Source organism: Acipenser ruthenus, unplaced genomic scaffold, assembly GCF_902713425.1.
Source record: "Acipenser ruthenus unplaced genomic scaffold, fAciRut3.2 maternal haplotype, whole genome shotgun sequence".
Classification (NCBI taxonomy): domain Eukaryota; kingdom Metazoa; phylum Chordata; class Actinopteri; order Acipenseriformes; family Acipenseridae; genus Acipenser; species Acipenser ruthenus.
Genome location: NW_026707319.1, coordinates 5,001 through 10,000, shown reverse-complemented (window position 1 = coordinate 10,000; position 5,000 = coordinate 5,001).

The window sequence follows — 5,000 nt, the reverse complement described above, 5'->3', positions numbered from 1 at the left end:
CCGCACGGGAAATCCTCCCCCAACACGGCTCCTGCCCGGGCACGAGGCCTCCGGAACCGGCCCGACAGCTCAACCGACCAGCATCGACATCGCCCGGGGGGAGGGGGACGGGACACGCGCGGATCGGGGGGAAGGAACTCAGGCAAGGCGACTTAACCGCAATGGAAATCATCCCGACCTGGCTCCTGGCTCCTAAACCGGCACGAGAACCGCCCCTCTCAATGGACACGTGCGAGGCGCGCTCACATCCTGCCCAGAAATAGAACCTCAATCCCCGGGCTTCAGCGTACAACACCGTGAAGTCTCAAGCGTTCGGCCCGATCCTTGGACTCCCATCCGGAGAGAGCGATGGTGTGGCGACCAAACTCGGCTCCGCTCACCCCAGTCCACGGTAGGGTGGGTCGGGCAGGGTTCCTCAGATCAAGCACGGTAAGACTTGGGTCTATAATGCGCGCGCGTGCGTATGGATTTCGTGAAGGACCCTTTGCCCACAACAGAGAGAGACCATCCGGGAAGACAAGGAGGAATCCCGTCAACTCCTGCCCAGCCACAGACTCCAAAGGACGGCTCCAAACGGGTCCTTCACATGCATTCTGACACCTCGGGTCCTGACTTAGTCAAACCATTTTGATCAAAAAACCCTGTCGACGGAAATCTCCGCGGACCCCCCCGTTGTACCTTGACCGCGGGACCCTGAAGGGAGGGAGGTCCCGGGTCCTTGGGAACAGGAGTCGCCGCCGCCCCGCAGCCCCGTTTCGCCTCCGCCCTCGGCAGACTTCCACAAACGGCCCCGAGGTGGCCATGGTCATCTAATGTTAAAGATAGGGAACATGACCATGTTTTTTTGAAAACTTTGATTCTGACGGAGCCGAAAAAGTCCGGACTCTGGTCATATAATGTTAAAGATAGGGATTTCCCTCCGAAAATTCCCCTCAACATGACCATGGCTCCCAAATCACCTCCGGAGAAGGTAGACATGACCAGAGACTGAAAGGGAACGCACGGAGGAGCCAAGGGCGCAAACCCCAGTTCTCGAGCCGGAAATGGGAGCCTCCAGGCCCGCATGAACGGGCGCCCGGGCACGGGAGGTCAACCCCCCCCCCCTTCCCGCAACGTGACCAGAGCTTGGCCAGGTCCTTAAGGGGGCTTAGCCCGGTCCTGAGCCCGAGGAACGGGGCCTCCAGCCCGGCCTGAACCGGCGCCGGGCGCGGGAGGGGGCCACCGGGCAGACTTCCAAGGGAGGATGTCGCCAGGGGGTGAAGGGGGACCCTGACCGGGGTGCAGGGCCTCCCACACGGCTTAGATCGGTCGCTCGTGCCCTTAGAATGAACCTCCGTCCTGACTTAGAAATATTTTTTTGATCGAAAATGCCGTGCCCCTAGTAATATGCACCTACCTCCCCAGTGTATCTGCCATCTAGTTGCATTAAGGGAGGAAGCCACGAGTTCACAGGGACCTCCTGGAACTCTCGCTCCGTAACACATAGCAAATCTGTCCCTTCAGAAGAAGGTAACTTTTAATTGGAGCTCTGGTCATGTCAGCTACTTCTGCCCATGGTCATGTAGGCTAATTCTGCCTCTGGTCATGTCAGCTAATTCCGCCTATGGTCATATTAGCTAATTCCGCCTCTGGTCATGTCAGCTAACTCCGCCTATGGTCATGTCAGCTAACTGTGCCTATGGTCATGTCAGCTAACTGTGCCTATGGTCATGTCAGCTAACTCCGCCTATGGTCATGTCAGCTACTTCTGCCCATGGTCATGTCAGCTACTTCTGCCTATGGTCATGTCAGCTACTTCTGCCTATGGTCATGTCAGCTAACTGTGCCTATGGTCATGTCAGCTAACTGTGCCTATGGTCATGTCAGCTAACTCCGCCTATGGTCATGTCAGCTAACTGTGCCTATGGTCATGTCAGCTAACTGTGCCTATGGTCATGTCAGCTACTTCTGCCCATGGTCATGTCAGCTACTTCTGCCTATGGTCATGTCAGCTACTTCTGCCTATGGTCATGTCAGCTACTTCTGCCTATGGTCATGTCAGCTAACTGTGCCTATGGTCATGTCAGCTACTTCTGCCCATGGTCATGTCAGCTACTTCTGCCCATGGTCATGTCAGCTACTTCTGCCCATGGTCATGTCAGCTACTTCTGCCTATGGTCATGTCAGCTACTTCTGCCTATGGTCATGTCAGCTACTTCTGCCTATGGTCATGTCAGCTAACTGTGCCTATGGTCATGTCAGCTACTTCTGCCCATGGTCATGTCAGCTACTTCTGCCCATGGTCATGTCAGCTACTTCTGCCCATGGTCATGTCAGCTACTTCTGCCCATGGTCATGTCAGCTAATTCCGCCTCTGGTCATGTCAGCTAATTCCGCCTCTGGTCATGTCAGCTAATTCCGCCTCTGGTCATGTCAGCTAACTGTGCCTATGGTCATGTCAGCTAACTGTGCCTCTGGTCATGTAGGCTAATTCCGCCTATGGTCATGTCAGCTAATTCCGCCTCTGGTCATGTCAGCTAACTGTGCCTATGGTCATGTTACTGAATGGGGACCCAGGCTATGGCTCGCACTTGCCCCGGGCAGGGTTCCACGGCCCCGGGCTGGCTCCCACCACCCAGGCCTCTGCTCCCACTGCCCCGGCTTGGGTTCCACGGCCCCGGCTTGGGTTCCACAGCCCCGGGGACAGTTCCCGCCTCCCACCACCCAGGCCTCTGCTCCCACTGCCCCAGCTTGGGTTCCACGGCCCCGGGCTGGCTCCCACCACCCAGGCCTCTGCTCCCACTGCCCCGGCTTGGGTTCCACCGCCCCGGGCAGGGTTCCACGGCCCCGGGGACAGCCCCCGCCTCCCACCACCCCGGCTTGGGTTCCACGGCCCCGGGGACAGCTCCAGCCTTTGCCCCGGCTTGGGTTCCACGGCCCCGGGCTGGCTCCCACCACCCAGGCCTCTGCTCCCACTGCCCCGGCTTGGGTTCCACGGCCCCGGGGACAGCTCCAGCCTTTGCCCCGGCTTGGGTTCCACGGCCCCGGGCTGGCTCCCACCACCCAGGCCTCTGCTCCCACTGCCCCGGCTTGGGTTCCACGGCCCCGGGGACAGCTCCAGCCTTTGCCCCGGCTTGGGTTCCACGGCCCCGGGCTGGGTCCCACCACCCAGGCCTCTGCTCCCACTGCCCCGGCTTGGGTTCCACGGCCCCGGGGACAGCTCCCGTCTCACACCACCCAGGCCTCTGCTCCCACTGCCCCGGCTTGGGTTCCACGGCCCCGGCTTGGGTTCCACTGCCCCGGGGACAGTTCCCGCCTCCCACCACCCATGCCTCTGCTCCCACTGCCCCAGCTTGGGTTCCACGGCCCCGGGCTGGCTCCCACCACCCAGGCCTCTGCTCCCACTGCCCCGGCTTGGGTTCCACGGCCCCGGCTTGGGTTCCACAGCCCCGGGGACAGCTCCAGCCTCCCTGGGCTGGCTCCCACTTGCCCGGGCAGGGTTCCACGGCCCCGGGCTGGCTCCCACCACCCAGGCCTCTGCTCCCACTGCCCCGGCTTGGGTTCCACAGCCCCGGGGACAGCTCCAGCCTCCCTGGGCTGGCTCCCACTTGCCCGGGCAGGGTTCCACGGCCCCGGGGACAGCTCCCGCCGCCCAGGCCTCTGCTCCCGCCTCCCACCACCCAGGCCTCTGCTCCCACTTGCCCGGGCAGGGTTCCAGGACCACGGGGACAGCTCCAGCCTCCCCGGGCTGGCTCCCACTTGCCCGGGCAGGGTTCCAGGACCCCGGGGACAGCTCCAGCCTCCCCGGGCTGGCTCCCACTTGCCCGGGCAGGGTTCCAGGACCCCGGGGACAGCTCCAGCCTCCCCGGGCTGGCTCCCACTGCCCCGGCTTGGGTTCCACGGCCCCGGGCTGGCTCCCACCACCCAGGCCTCTGCTCCCACTGCCCCGGCTTGGGTTCCACGGCCCCGGCTTGGGTTCCACTGCCCCGGGCAGGGTTCCACGGCCCCGGGGACAGCCCCCGCCTCCCACCACCCCGGCTTGGGTTCCACGGCCCCGGGGACAGCTCCCGTCTCACACCACCCAGGCCTCTGCTCCCACTGCCCCGGCTTGGGTTCCACGGCCCCGGGGACAGCTCCAGCCTTTGCCCCGGCTTGGGTTCCACGGCCCCGGGCTGGGTCCCACCACCCAGGCCTCTGCTCCCACTGCCCCGGCTTGGGTTCCACGGCCCCGGGGACAGCTCCCGTCTCACACCACCCAGGCCTCTGCTCCCACTGCCCCGGCTTGGGTTCCACGGCCCCGGCTTGGGTTCCACTGCCCCGGGGACAGTTCCCGCCTCCCACCACCCATGCCTCTGCTCCCACTGCCCCAGCTTGGGTTCCACGGCCCCGGGCTGGCTCCCACCACCCAGGCCTCTGCTCCCACTGCCCCGGCTTGGGTTCCACGGCCCCGGCTTGGGTTCCACAGCCCCGGGGACAGCTCCAGCCTCCCTGGGCTGGCTCCCACTTGCCCGGGCAGGGTTCCACGGCCCCGGGCTGGCTCCCACCACCCAGGCCTCTGCTCCCACTGCCCCGGCTTGGGTTCCACAGCCCCGGGGACAGCTCCAGCCTCCCTGGGCTGGCTCCCACTTGCCCGGGCAGGGTTCCACGGCCCCGGGGACAGCTCCCGCCGCCCAGGCCTCTGCTCCCGCCTCCCACCACCCAGGCCTCTGCTCCCACTTGCCCGGGCAGGGTTCCAGGACCACGGGGACAGCTCCAGCCTCCCCGGGCTGGCTCCCACTTGCCCGGGCAGGGTTCCAGGACCCCGGGGACAGCTCCAGCCTCCCCGGGCTGGCTCCCACTTGCCCGGGCAGGGTTCCAGGACCCCGGGGACAGCTCCAGCCTCCCCGGGCTGGCTCCCACTGCCCCGGCTTGGGTTCCACGGCCCCGGGCTGGCTCCCACCACCCAGGCCTCTGCTCCCACTGCCCCGGCTTGGGTTCCACGGCCCCGGCTTGGGTTCCACTGCCCCGGGCAGGGTTCCACG